Source organism: Erithacus rubecula (genome assembly GCF_903797595.1).
Source record: "Erithacus rubecula genome assembly, chromosome: 3".
In the NCBI taxonomy this organism is placed as follows: domain Eukaryota; kingdom Metazoa; phylum Chordata; class Aves; order Passeriformes; family Muscicapidae; genus Erithacus; species Erithacus rubecula.
This window is the reverse complement of record NC_136689.1, coordinates 27496606-27511802: the sequence shown is the minus strand read 5'-3', so window position 1 is coordinate 27511802 and position 15197 is coordinate 27496606. Positions and strand designations below refer to the sequence as shown.

The 15197-nt window shown below is 43.0% G+C and overlaps 1 protein-coding gene across 6 annotated transcripts in view; it reads right to left on the bottom strand.

Moving 5' to 3' along the window:
- The window catches only part of OSBPL3 (oxysterol binding protein like 3), an 80371-nt gene extending 77894 nt beyond the window's left edge, over window positions 1–2477 (bottom strand). For 3 of the 6 annotated variants that reach the window (XM_079302340.1, XM_079302335.1, XM_079302337.1), the window contains exon 1: window positions 2251–2477. The gene's annotated coding sequence lies outside the window, so the exon portion shown is untranslated. Of the gene's footprint in view, window positions 1–1344; window positions 1366–2250 lie in introns of those variants that run through there. The other 3 variants (XM_079302338.1, XM_079302339.1, XM_079302336.1) reach the window with 2 other exon arrangements.
- Between the last annotated feature and the right edge of the window lie 12720 nt (window positions 2478–15197).

Genomic DNA, 15197 nt, shown 5'->3' with positions numbered 1-15197 from the left:
TCCTTCAGATAAATGAGAAAATTAAGCAATTAAATATGTATTTCAAGGCACAGTATTCAAGGATGTGGCACAAGTGACAGCTGCAGGAGCCCAAAAACAGTGTCTGCTCCCCAAAGTATAATGCTTGAACATAATCACTAATGCAGAAGACAGACATGCAAATTCAGCATCTCAAAGAGCAGAGCAGGGTAAATTTGGCAACATATTAGTCCTGGTCCAGAGAGCCGTTTTTAAGATCTCAGTGTATCTGCATCCTATTATCTGAAACTTGATACAGAAAAAAAGCAATTAGATTCCCCTAGAAGTTTCTCTGGTACTTTAGCAGCAGTGTATCACAGTATCTATACCCAACCTTTTACCAGCAAAACTTTGCTACTTTGGCAAGTCAAATCTTAACCGTACTTAAGTAGATTAAATTTAATGAGATCAAAATATGCTGACACAGATACTACACTGCTTCTGACATGTAAAAGTGCCCCATGCATGGTAACATACTCATTCTGCATGGTTCATCATTGTGTGGTTTTGAAATGCACTTAGCATCAAATCCAATTTAAACTTAAAACATGTTAGCACTTCAGATATGAATTAACTTTTCTGTAGAGAGGCTTCTCTCACTTGGTAACTCTGCAGAAACTGAAAACTCAGTTTTACAATTAGAAACCATAAGGTCTGGGAAATGCCACTTTTTCTCTTCAGTATGTAACAAGACCTAGAGAATGCAACAAACACGAGAATGAAACTGACACGTTTGTTTACAATAGATGTGGTTTGAACAAGACCCAATTCTTTACAACAATGTACACATATCTACTTAAAAAAACCAAATAAGGTTTTGTATAAAATTTCAGAATACTTATATTTGCAACAGTGAATGAGCTAGCCACGCACAGTGTTGCAACAGGCAGACTTCAGCTGAGCCTTACCATCATTTCCTGTCCTCGGTGAACACACCAATAATTTCAGCACAACCACAACTGTTCAGTGCACACACAGAGAACATCTCCAACACCCCAAAGTCCTCTCCCACCTTTCCTGTGTGCAAACCCAGATACTACATAAAATTATGAAAGAGAGGAAATAAGTGGGCCTAATGCAATATAAGAGGAAAGAGAATCAAGACTTGTGAACACTGTTGCTTTAAAAATGGATACAAGCCACAATGAGCTAGTTAGCTTAACCTATTAGGAGTGCAGATTGGAAAGGAATATTTAAAGACATCTTTTAAAAAACATTTTAAACATTAAAAAACCAAACCCAAGCTCATTTAAAACTGTCACTACACATGGCTTTACAGAAAATGTCCATGAAAACACATGATTTAAATACTCAAACCGGACTTACAAGCTCTGTTGAAATTAAGTAGAGTGAAACACTCTGAACACTATGAGTGAAACACTCTGGACTCTATGATTAATCGATGAAAGTCAAGGCATGAAGCAACTGCTCCCTTTGTCCCTTCTCAAGAAAACACCATCATTAGCGGCCTAGGACAATAAAATAAGGCAGAAAATTACCGCAGATTTATTAAATGACCTTTTGTCTCGCTATTCTAGATATCCTCCTAATAAAAACAAAACAGTCTCAATGAAGGATACTTCACTGTCGCTGAACTTTACACCAAAACAGTTTTCAAATAATGGACTATTTAAAAGCTCATATTGCCTAACTGGTCCTTGAATGGAAATTAAGTCAACCTAGAAACAAGCTGGATTTAATTAACCTGCTTAAGTCAGAGGCAAGAAATAATAATAATGGTGGCATTTTTTTCTTCTTCTTTATTTCACATGAGCACAGAGAGCCACAGAGTGAGCTTTGCAAAGGTTTCTGAAGTTCATGTCAGCGCCAGCCGGCTGCCGGGCGATTCCGGAGCCGCCGCCGCGGGCAGAGCCGCTCCAGCCCCAGCCGGCGGTCCCGGCGCTCCGGGACCCGCTCCGTCCCGCTGCCACACGGAGCGCACCGGCAGCGACAGAAACCCCGGCAGCCGCCTCCCGGAGCGGCCGAGGTGTCCGAGTTGGCTGCGGAACAGCCTGGTGGGGCTGTGACAGCGCGGCCGGAGAGCCCGAAGGCAGCAGGAGGCTGGAGGGGCTCGGCGGGATGAGGCGCTGCACCGGCAGCAGCCGCCGGCGCCCTCGCGGCCAGCCGGGCGAGGAAGGCGCTCTCTGGGCGCCAAAGCGCCGCTCTCCTCCTGTGCCGAGCTCGCCCCGGCAGCCCGCCCTGTCCCGTCCCATCCCTACGGCGGACACCCACCTGAGCTCCACACCTACGGCCCGCCGGGCGCCCCCGCCATGGACCCGGGGCAGCGGCGCCCCGCAGGCAGCAGCGAGGAAGGAAAGAGCCCGGTAGGAGCGAGAGCCGCCGGCATAAAGAGCCAGTCCGGGCTGAGCGCTCGCTCCGGCTGCCGAGGAATAGCCAAGAGCGGGACCGGCGGCGGGACCGCCGCGCTCGACTGACGGACGCTCCGGCCAACGGGAGGAGCCGCGGCTGCTCCCGCCCCGCCGCCACCGCCCCGCCCGGTGCCGCCGCTGCCACCGCCCCGCCCCGCCCGGTGCCGCCGCTGCCACCGCCCCGCCCCGCCCGGTGCCGCCGCTGCCCCGCCCCCGCCCGGTGCCGCCGCTGCCACCGCCCCGCCCCGCCCGGTGCCGCCGCTGCCCCGCCCCGCCCGGTGCCGCCGCCGCTCCCTCCCGCCTTCCCGCCGGCGGGGCGGGGACAGCGGGGTTTCCATGACGTCACGGGCAGCGCCCGCCGACAGGTGGGGACCGTCCCCGAGGGGACGCGGGGACAGGAGCCCCGGGCTAAGCCGGAGCTGAGCCCCCGAGCCCGCGTTGGGCTAATCCCGCAGCGGTGGCTCGCTGAGCCTGGTCCCGAGGGCGCGGCTCGCGAAGTGCGAGCGGGCGCGGGCGGAGAGGGTTTGTCGGGGATCGCCGCATCCGCAGCAGCCTGCGGGCATCACTTCCCGCTCACGGGGAGCGCTTCCCGCGCCCGACCTCGCCATCCGCCTCGGGCAAAGCTCCTCCGTGAGAGAACCACCCGAGAGCCACCCATTCCCCGCTACCCCCGCCCCGCACCGGCATCCTAAAATTATCGTGTTCCTCTGCACCTTGTTTAAAAATAAACAACTTGAATGACTAATTAGATCCAAGCCGTTAGAAGCGCACTGGACGCCTTCCATGAGCCCTGAATGTGTGCGCTAAATCTTTCTGAAATTGTTACTGCTTGCGAGGAGGTAGACGGGGTGTGACCTGGCCCATCATTCACACCGTTTTTACTTATAAAGTGCTATTTAATCCACACTTTGAGAAACAGAGGTGGGCGGGAAGAACCACCCCGGTTTCTTTACTCAGGCTCACATGCCCAAAACTGATCAGCTCAATTTCATTCAGAACTCGGTGCTTTTCTCTACTGGAGGGAAACAGAAACAGTTTTCTTCATGTATACCGTTCACACAGCATTTAAAAAGTGCAGAAGCGTTTGGAAGAGCAAGCTTAAGTGACATCCCAAAAGTTAGGGATGGTATTCACGGATTGGAACCTGAGCTAGCATAACCCAGGGGCAGAGTAGCACCTTGAACATAATCTTGTAAGGGCGTGAGAGAGGCTGCAGAATATCACTTTTTTTAGTAAGAACACTATCCATTGTAGGCTTCCCAAACCATCAGCATCACCCTGAAAGCTGCTTTCAGAGCTGGCCTGTGTGATGCTACAGCAGAGAGGGCTTCTGATGCCTTGGCTGTTGACTGTAGCTATACAGCCTGATGATAGCTTAAGGAGATGCTGCCTGCACAGTGAAAGTTCAAGCAACGACTTTTTTAGTCAGCATCAAGCATCAAAATCAATGAAAAGCAACAGAAATAGTTTTAGTTTTCATTGTATTGTTAAATGTAGCTCCAAGTCCCTGCTGTGTGGGAATTCAGGCATTGCCAGAGGCTATCTGTCAGTTTGCAAACAAGTAGAGTTTAACAATAGCATATAGCAATTCCTTGCGTTTCAGATTTTATAAAAGTTGGATTTTATAGATCCAGGTTTTAGGACAAAATTAGCACCCTCTGTCATTCTAAAGAGCACAAGTTTTGCAGCAGCAAATCAGTCAAGGAAAAACTAGACACCTGGAATATGTTATATATGGTACACCTTTTCAGTGTTCCCACTATGTATTAGCACATTGATAGGTACCAACTATGATAGGTAACAATGCTTCCTATGCATGTGTGGCCTGTTCCAACTTCCACTGAAACCAAACTCAGACCACCTCTTAATTTAGAAATTAACTGTGTGTCTCCCTGAAGATGTACAATTTCCAGGCCCTGCAATAAAAAAGATACAAACTGCAAAAATAAAATTATCTTCCAGACCGAAATCTCCATCTTGATTTCTGCTCTATAGACATTGTCATATTTGAGATTCCTGAAATATTTATGACTTCTGTTGTTCCTGTGTAAAAAACATGAACTGGGTGCATCCATGGGCTGTATTACATTATTTCACTGGAGTTACATCAGGAAGGAGTTTGATCTTCTTATGGATTTAGGGCTTTGTTTTCATTCCTTTTGTTCTTCTCTTCTGTCAAACAGAAAAAAAAAAAGAAAAAAAATATTGGAGTGCCCTGTTTCCTTGTGCTTAAGAAAAGTTCAGAAATAAAGTAATAAACAACCTTTTGAGAATAATACCATTCTTTCTGCTAGAAAAGCAACACAGAGAAATAGTGACACTTTGTTAACTGAAATGGCAAAATACAACATGGTTGTAAACACTGGGGGAAATGAATGGGCAGAAGATCTCTGTGTGAATATAGATTGCTGTTTTTTGTTCTTAATAGATCCATCAACACAAACTCATCCGGTTTATAATCATAAAAGGAAGGTGGTTAGGGTGTTCCTCAGCAACATGCACTTAACCTTTGATTTATCTTTGCTCTTTAGGTTTTCTGTTCTGATTGATAGAGCCTCATGATACAGTAATCTCTTCAGAGCTATTAAGGAGAGGAACTCCATTATGCATAATCCAACAGGTATTTTTTAAAATTCAGTTTCCCTTTGATCTATTATAATTCAGAATTAAATTACATTGTCTGAATAAAAAAATCTACCAAAATTTGTGTGCTTTTAGCTTGTTCTTTTCTGTGGTTTTGTAAAGACAATTCATAATAATGTTTCCAGTGGTGCAATGAAAGGGATTGTCTTTTGATTTCCAGCTTGGTTTTTTTCCCTTTAATTATTAGGTAAAAACAATTATTGCATCCATATTGAACTCAAAGACAAGCAATGATGTTTCATGTTTAAGCAATCTTAGTCTGGTGAGTGAGCCAGCTTCCAATTCATGTATGTGGACCACAGAGAAAGGCTCATTACGAGACACAAGTTTTGTCCCGTGGTTTGAGCTGAACAACTGACAAATAAGTTTTGTGAAGAGCTTCTCCATTTACAGCAGATGGATATATTTATCAGTGTTTGTGTGGCTGAGGTGTGAGCAGCAGAAGAGTTGAGCATGTTGCAAAGTTATTGGATTCATCTGGCAAAGTTATTGGATTCATCTGTCTAGCTCTTCTGATGACTATGCACATGTATCTTCAGCCCTGGACAGGAGTTATCTGTCTTGAAATGAAGAAACATCTTTCTTCATGCACAAAAATAAATCTGTCCTTGAGTGCTTTCCTCTTTCCACCAGCTCTCACCATGATGTAATTTCTGTCTTTATGCCAGTACCTTCTATGTTATTCTTGGTCACCACTGAGGAGCCTCTCTCCCACTGACAGTGCTTTGGCAAATGTTGCTGTTGTCCTGTTGCACTTACTGGCTGGTATTATGGAAGCTATTGGCACCACATTTCCTCTGTCTTTCTTGCTGGTACTTCTAAATGCTTGCCATTCTCCCTAGGCTGCCCAGTCCTCTTTTCACATGACCATAGTTATTGGGTCTTCCATGACTTGTCTGGCTTCCCAGCTAGAATTAGCCTTGTTAAATTCCCTTTGGAGCCCTTCTGGATAACCTCTGAGGTAAAAACATATCATATGTGTTGCAAAATTAATTAATTTTTGCAATTATTTTTGCAATTTTGATTGTGCCTTATCATTTTTGTGGTGATCAGACCCCTACAGCTGTGGGGGAAAGCAGACCTGATATCACAGCATTCTTTACTCCTTTTCTTCTTACAAACTGCTATATTGATTGTTATTTGCTTATGCAGGCAGAGAAAGAGCAGGAAGGCTTGTAGTCTTTCCATGTTGGCAAAGCAGGTGTGTGGTCAGAAGTGAAAATGGGAAGGTGAAAAACTAAAAAGGGATGAATATCCACCAGCTGGGCACTCAGGAAGAGATTTCCTGTGCCAAATGGTCAAAACAATGACCTGGTGTAAAATTTACAAAGCTGGATAGGATGAACCAGGCAGTGAACATTAAAAAGATTAAAAAGATTTATTGTGGCTGCCATGACCACACATAGTGTGTACCTGCATAATACGACATGACAACATAACATGGCTTCACAGCCTCTTTCCACAACACTGCTGATCTGTCTCAGAAGGCACCAGTACATCACAAAGAAGCAGAGAAGATATGCAACATATGTTGCTTTAAAAAGACCCAAAAGCCAAAAATGCAGACTCTTGTCTTTTGTGAGTGTTTGCATTTGTGCATTACCTGCTACAGTAGGATCTGTGGACTTGGCAGTCACTGAATTCCAAATAGTAATGTTCATCATGAGCATTAAAAGTATTTTTCTTGCTGTTGATTTGAGTTTTATTTGTCTATTTTACTTAGCTCCAGGGAAACTGTGAGGGCCCACTTGCATTTGGTCTGGCTCCCGGGCTTACTGCATCTGAGAGCCAATTTCAAATGTCAAGTGGTCACTGTGTGGTGGATGAGAAAAACTAAGATCAAGACCTCTAGAGAAACAGGGAATTAAGAATCACTGAGTTTCTTCTTCACACAGACGAGGACATTTTTCTAGCAGTAACTTAATACTGCCTTGGAAATGAGAGGAAACTTCAAGGTTTTTGAGAGAAAGTTATTCAGATTTTTTTTTTTTTTTTTAATAGTAGCATTTTCCCTTAAGAGGAGAAGTTAAACAAACTGGCAATTGGAGAGCCTGGGTTTCTCAGTCTTGTGCTGGTTTCATACATACCAGATGCTGTTTTATAACATTTATCCTCCTCCCCCTCATTGGTGACTATTACTCATCAGTTCAAGTGTTCTGGGATTTTAGTATTTATCTAAAAGGCAGACAGATAGAAAAAAAAAAATTAGTCCTATTTTTTTTTGCTATTACTTAAGGCAGAAAACACCAGAGTACATGGAGGTATGCTGTATTTAGAAGCATGTTTGCAGAGATGTGGTGCAGGTCTCTGCAGAATCTGGCAGCCAGACGCTGTTCAGGGGGCAGAGGGCAATGCAGCTGTTGGGCAAGAGTGGAATTCAGTGCACTGCAGGCCAGATTATCCCTCCCTACTGATGCAGACCTGGTGATTCAGATTGCTGGTGAGGGGTTCTGCCTGGGTTAGGAGAGACAGAAACCTGTGGGGGACAAAGGATTAGCAGAGATGTTCCAAAACCCATGGGTCCTTTGGCTTTTTAGAGTCTCACCTAGATGCAGATGGAAGACAGTTGCAACCAAAGTTTCTGCTTACTTCCCTGGGCCTGGGTGAGGCCCAGGCAAACCTCTAGTGTTATTCTTTCTTCTTCAAGTATTGCACACAGCATGGAGCACTTCAAATCCAGAGGTTAGGTCCCTGTTGTTCTTTTGTCAGAGGATCTGCACACAGACTCTTTAATCTTTGATGACTGTCATGCTTTCTGCTCTGAGAGTAGGATCACAATTTCTCTTATTAGTACTAGCTTTGCTGTTCTTTCCCTTTGAATACACACCAGAGGAAAAAATTGTCGAAACAATAATGCACAAAAACTGCTGATATAAAGTTATTTCATTCTTTTGGAACCATGAACACAGAAGGTAAGATGAGATACTGAATTATTATCTGGAAGACCATGGGATAGTATTTCACTTTGCATTTCACTTCAAAGGAAAATTATATTGCTCAGACCTTGTAAACTGGACCTGCAAGGTACATTTCCTGCCAGTATGAACAAAGTTTTCCCTTGTGTGAGCTCCCTGAAATTGCTAGTACTTAATCTGAGTGCATGTGATACTCAGAATAATAATGTGTGTCAATAGTGGCAGCAACAAGCATGACCCTAACAATGTGTGTAATTCCAGCTACAGACATTAAACTTAGCAAACAGTTATTCCTGACTGGCATCAGAATAGAAGAACAGAGAATCAACTCACTTCATAGTCACATGAAAGTTAGGGTTCTGGCCTCCACCCAAAGAGCTGTTCAGAGCCTTCCTGCTCCAGTGATCAGACAGTCTCCTGGTTCTCAGACTGGGCATAGTTACAGCCAGTTTGTGCCTATTGACACTTCACATCCTGTCATGGTTCAGCCCCAGCCAGCAGCCAAGCTCCACACACTCACTCCCTCCCTGCCCCACCAGTGAGATCAGGGAGACAATCAGAAGGATAAAAGCCAGGAAACTCATGGGTTGAGATATAATAGACAAGGCAAAAGCTGCACACACAAGCAAAGGAAAACTAGGAATTAATTCACTGCTTCACAGGGGCAGGCAGGTGTTCAGCCATCCCCAGGAGTGCAGGGCCCCATCATGCCTAACACACACTTGGGAAGACAAACTCCAAATGTCCCTCTCTTTTTTGTTTCTCCCCCACTCTCCCTTTATATACAGAGCATGATGTCACATGGTCTGGAATTTCCCTTTGGACAGCTGGACTCACCTGTCTGTGTTTCCACCCAGCCTCTCATGCACTCCCAGTCCCCTCACCAGCATTGCAGTAAAAAAGCAGAAATGGCTTTTGCTCTGTGCCAAACCTGCTCAGAAATCACAAAAACATATCATCATCACTGTGTTCAGCACAAATTCAAAAGACAACCCAGGTCTAGCTACTGTGAAGAAAATTAACACTACCCCAGCTAAAACAAGCATAACCCCCCAGACCTGCAGCTCAGTAACACCTAATATAGCAAAACTATCCACTGTCAGAGTTGTTGGACATATGTATATAGCTAATAATTTCACAGGTAAGATGACTGTAGAAAGTATGCCTGTTGCTGCTGTGAATGAACTGCTCATTTTGCATCAGGAGATTTCCATTAGGAAAACTGTTCGGTCTGGCTGCCAAGTTACTGTTAGCTGGAGGAAAAACTAAGCTGGGTGGGTTGAATTCTGCTGGGCTACAGTGGTAACCTCTGCTCTTTCTGTACTGCAGCCATTAGTATCAAGGCCTGAATTTTAAAACAGTTCAGATGCATACTAGTAAGCTTATTTCCCACTTCTACTGCTGCTAGTAGACCTTATTTGACAGAAAAATACATCTTCCCAGACATCATAACCCTGGCTCCATACAAAACAAGTCAATAAGTCCAGGCAGACTTTATTTTTTATTTGCCAGAGGTCAGCAATGGTTCCAGGCAGAAGAAATATCCAAGGAATGAAATCTTCTGCTTTATTTAAAATAACATTACTGTTCCAGGCAGCAGCATCTGACCACATCTAGAGTTACTGAAATCAATGGAAAAAATGATCCTTTAAGTTCAATGAGTTTCGTGACAGATGCCTCACCTAATGTATCAAAATGTTGAGTGGCTGTGATTTTCCCTTGCATCTCAAGGTATTGATGAGAATCCAGGGAAGACAAGTACTCCCCCCCACTATTGCCTCGTGATAATTGAGGCAAGATGGGCCACACAGGCTATTTGCTCAATGCATCCTTTCATCCATGCTGTTTTCCTAAGGGTTTACTGCTGAGAATGGGTCTCTGTGGTTAAGAAAGTTTTGACAATGATAAAGCAACGAGAGCCTTTAATTGAACTCAAAGGTGACTGCTGAGAAAGAGAAGAACAAGAGTATTTATGGCATGAGTGCCACTCTTTGACACAACCAGCTGACAAAGTAAAATAGAGGCAAAGCAAACCTCCCACACAGCCCGCCTTGGGCAAACACAAATATAGAGGTCACGAGTGAAAGGTATGAAAGGAAGTTTGCTCACTTGCAGCCCAGGTATAGCCAGTTCTTCAGTCACCTCAATCCACTCAGTTACTATCAGTCACTTAGCACAAGTTCAATTAACAGTGCCCTCAGCCATGACAGAGACCTGCAGCTGCATTTCCACTTCTCTGCCTCCAGAAGAGGTGTTGGAAAGGATATCTGTATAAGGTTTTAAAGTCAGCCACTTCTAAAATCTCTTTCTGAATACAAATAGATAGAGATTTACCAGCTGTTAAGATTTTTATTTCAATAAGCTGTTATCTCCCAAGTAACAAACTACAGAATGAGAGGAAACACCCCCAAGAGTGCCAGGGAAGGTTTAGACTGGATATTAGAAAAAAATTTCTTCACCAAAAGGGTTGTGAGCCATTGGAACAGGCTGCCCAGGGAGGTGGTGGAATCACCACTCCTGGAGGTATTTAAAAAACATATATATGTGGCATTTTGGGACATGATTTAGAGTGAACCTGGCAGTGCTGGGGCAATAGCTGATTTTAAAGGCCTTCTCCAGCCTAAAGATTCTGTGACTATCACAGTAATTAGTATAATCAAATAGCAGGAAATAACTACCTGTGGGAAATTCGGGGGTTTCTTGGTTTTTACAACTAACAAAGGCAAAAGACTCCTGGAGACATCTTTGAAAAGGTGGAATTAAATCACGTTGCATAACTGGGAGCAGGTGATATAAGAATGTCCAGTAAGGACTAAAATAAGAAGCAGCTCAATTCAAAAAATCCATTCCACAAAATGAAAAATGGCCTTTGAATTAAATGGGCTGTTAAACTGACCTCAAAAAGCTAAGGCAATGTGTTATGGCAAACATTTACTTTGCAAGGAGAAAATGAAAAAACCACAATATTCACTCTCTAAAGTGGAGCTCGTGTTGATTTTAGGAATTGCACAGGTTATAGAGTTTTAGTCAGTGATGAGGTAAAGAATTAAAGATGTTTTTCTGAGGCAGCTGGGAGACTACTATAGACTGGAAGCAAACAGTCATAACAATAGGGGGAGAAAAACTAGCAAATATACCTCTCATGCAGTAGTTTTGATAAGCCAAAATGAAGTTGCTTACTAATGGCAGGAAGAGAATTTATTTTCTAAGATGTAAACATTTATTCAGTATTAAAATACTGGCTAATGAAGGATGAAGAGACAAAATTAATTGAGAGCCTTGAAACACTGTCAATAAAGTGTTTTTCCAAGCAGATAGAAAGGAACTTGAGAATCGGATGTGAAAGGTAAAGTTATATAATGAGTTAAAAACTATCTGAAAGAGAGACTATAAAGAGCTAGAATAAATTACTGCCTCTTACAATGGAAAAAGGTTAATAGCAGGAAGCCCCAAGGACCCTGGCTGGAGTCACCATTCTGTATTGTATTCAGAGTCTGAAAGAATGAATGGTTTGGTAGTAAAATTTGCTTGTGATACAGATTATTTGGGTTTGGCACAGTTTAGGAGGATTATGAAGAATACCAGATGGATCTAATAAAGCTACTGTAAACGTTTGGAAGCAATATAATTGTAAATGAAATGCCAACTGTCATGGTTTAACCCTAGCAGCAACCAAGTAGCACACTGTCACTCACACACTCCCCCACCCCAGTGGGACAGGGAGGAGAATAAGGAAAGGGAAAAACTTGTATTTTAAAATAATAACAGTTTCATAATTGAACAAAGTGAGTGAGAGAGAGAAATAAAACTCAAGGGAAAAAAAAACTGATGCATAATACAGTCACTTACCATCCACTGAATGATGGTGCCCATCCTGAGCAGAGATTGCCCCTCCCAGCCAACTCTCCCCAGTTTATATAGTGAGCATGATGCTCTGTGGTGTGGAATATCCTTTGATGAGTTCAGATCAGCTGCCCTGGCTGTGCTGATCCCTCCTGGCTTGCTTTCCCTTCTCACTGGCAGAGCATGGAAAACTGAAAAGTCCTGGGTTTAGAGAAAGCACTACTTAGCAACAGCTCAACACCAATGTGTTGTCAACATTATTCTCATACTTGATCCAAAACACAGCAGCCAGTCTCAGCCAAAATCAGCCAACAAAGAAAGTTCAAGATAAGGCTTGTTGGAAGGAATGTAAGTTGTAGTACATTTGTGTGCAGTGGGTTCTGGTTGAACTGCAACCTCCAAGGGCAGCTCTAAGCACAAGTAGCAAGAAGACCATTAAAAAAGCCCCAGTAAAACTGCCAGTGTGGTTGCTGTCATCTCAAGACTGTTTGCAAACATGAACTGACTAGCCAAATAGTTTCAGCAAATAAAGACCCAAAAAATGTCAAGGGACAGATTAAAAAAATCTCAAGTAGCAACTGGAGCACTTGGAAGAGATGCATGAGAACCAGTTCCCTTTTGTTTGTGTCGGGGAAATGTACATGTCATGGGGGAATGCCACAGGGCTACCACAGCATACGCTGTGCCAAAGGGTGCAGATTGAATTGTTTCACTTCCTTGTAAAAATAACCAAACCAAACCAAAACAAAAATACCCTAAAAGAATGAATACCTGACCTTGGCAGTGATTAAACTATTCCTAGGAAGATGCTGTGCTTTAATGTCTTTACTAATCCAGTGTGTTTAATTAGTGGCATTCCCCCACAAAAAAAACCCCTCTTGATTCCTGTCAGGAAATGGTTGGTTCCCAGAAAATGCTTTAGTCAGGAGGTAGGGCTCCCACTTCATGCTTACTCACTGAAGAAGCAGGAACAGTAAAATTGGAGAGGTAGACTATATTTTATTCTATTTTTCTTCTAAGAAAAGTATTTCTCTGAGGCTGAATGGAATATTTGTGTCAAATGAACTAGTGTTTTCTGGGGTTTCTTTTGACAAGAAGATGAACTGTAGTCTTGATTGTAACCACTTTTTGTTTAAATTGTCCAGTTTAGCTGTCAAATCAATTTGTGGTGCTCAGGATGCAAATGCATGCTGTCAGTTCATCCAAGACATCTGCTGAATGTTCAGCAATTGTCAAGACGTGAGTAAAGTATTAACATTTTTAAGAAGAAAATGAAAGGCAATAAAACTATATGATACCATGCAATCTTCTTTTGGTCTTCACTTTGTCAGTTAACAACAGGCTGCATCAAAGCCCTTGAAACTTAAAGGTATTTTTCAAGGACATTCTACATTGCTTTTTGGTGTGGCTTTTTGCATTTCTACTCCTTCATTTTGTCATTCTCTTTTCTCTTTTGTTCCTTCCTCAGACTCACATGTACCTTAAATGCACACCCAAACAATTCTCCTACTATTTTTCCTTTTTTCTTCCCCCTCTCACCTCCTCAGGTGGCCATCCTATCACTTCCACATTTTAAAAGCACTTTTTGCTAAAAATCTCTATGCTTTCAATTCCTGAAACCTCCCACCTAAAAGAAAATTACCCAGACATAACCAGCATGACAAATCATAACTGTCATCATAAAAGGTCCCCATGTCAATGTGAGTTATATATTCAGTATCTGCTCCCCAAAAAAATGAAAGGAAGGAAAGTGACACAAAGTGTTTGGCAAAGAATGGATGTGCTGCTCGAGCTTCTGTGAGCCCCAGCAGCTCAGGGAGGAGATGCCCAGAAAAGTGACTGTCCTTTTATTCAGGAAATGTAGGCTCAATGGCAATGACAGGTATCTTCAAACTACCAGCTGGAAAGATCTGAATCATTCAGGTGAGATTTCTCAATATAAATGGAAGAATAAAATTCAGAGTAAGAAACTTCAGAGGGAAAGAGAAGACAGTATGACATGGGCAGCAGAACTAATGAAGTTTGCTCTTACAGATTTGTTTCTCTATGTGCTTTTCCCAAAGCTTGACTCAATAACCATGGATTTCCCTTCATCTTGCAAAGTTTACCTACATCTCCCTCATCTCTCCTACAATAGTTTCACCTCACTCCAGGTCCTCTAATTACCAGGCAGGGAAGAGGCCAGATGTGCAGTAGCTGAATTCAAGCTCAGCACCTAGTCAATCAGTAACAAGATGAACAGGTCAGTCTGCTCTCACCCAAAAGAACAGTGCCTGAGTGCCTCCTTTTCCTGCATCATGAAGGAAATAATAGGCTTTTTCTACCTAACCACAGGGCTTTAATACAATTTGCAGGAATTTTGCAAATTTGCCAAATCTGCGTGAAATCAGTCTGATGTTCACAGTTAGTAGAGCTAAATTGATAGATGGGTGAACAAACCACTTCACTGAGCAGGCATTGCTTCCTTAAGAAAACAGACTAAAAATAGTTTTCTGTTGTGAATGCCCAGCACTCTGGGGCCTCTTTTCACAATGAGCAGACTTAAATCATTTTCAGCCATTTTAAATGAAGTGAAGCTTAGCTATCTGATCCAGCTGAAATAACTATGTAAGTAGAAATTAGCTCCTGGAAACACAGAAGAAGAACAAGGCAGAAGAGTCTCCAATAAAATCTGCATTGAAGTACTGCAAATATGGAGAAGATTTCCAGCAAAATAATAACATCCTAGCCACCAGATTAATTTTTGTCTTTTTTAGCTTATATGAAATACAGACAAGTGGGCTTTAGTTTATATTAACCCACCCAAACTGAAATAATAACAGTCTCTTCCTAGTCAGCTGGTGGAGAATTAACTATATTTACTATGGTAACTCTGCTCACAGTGTGGAGATGTCTCCATGGGCTCCACGTGACCTGGGTTGAATCTGGAAGCATTACAGCCCTGCTCTCATGAGGATGCACTCCAGGACTTAGTGCATTGAGCTTATGCTAGTTTGAAAAGCCTTGTAATACACAGTTGCCTCTCTTTGTGTGTGCTGACGTCAATTTTTACCAGTGTTTTTATTAACTCTGGTTTTGTCTAGTCTAACTCATCCTAACATGTCACTCATGACTAAATTTGCAGGATTATGCTGACTAACTTTGCAGGATTGTGCTGTTAAATCTGGCTTGGCAACCTCAGGGTGGCCTCTATGGACTGCCAGGGAAGATAGAAATGTACAAGTTATTCCCAACTAGTCCCTTTCTTCCAGTAGAACCCAGGTAGGATTCAGCAGTGTTTCCCCAGACAGAATACACTTCAGTATCTGTTTGTCCTCAAACATTCACCCCAAGGACTTTAATCCTAGTCCAAACTAACACTGGGTGAGAAAAGTAGAAAGTCTCTGCCCTGTCTGCCCTAGGTGAAATG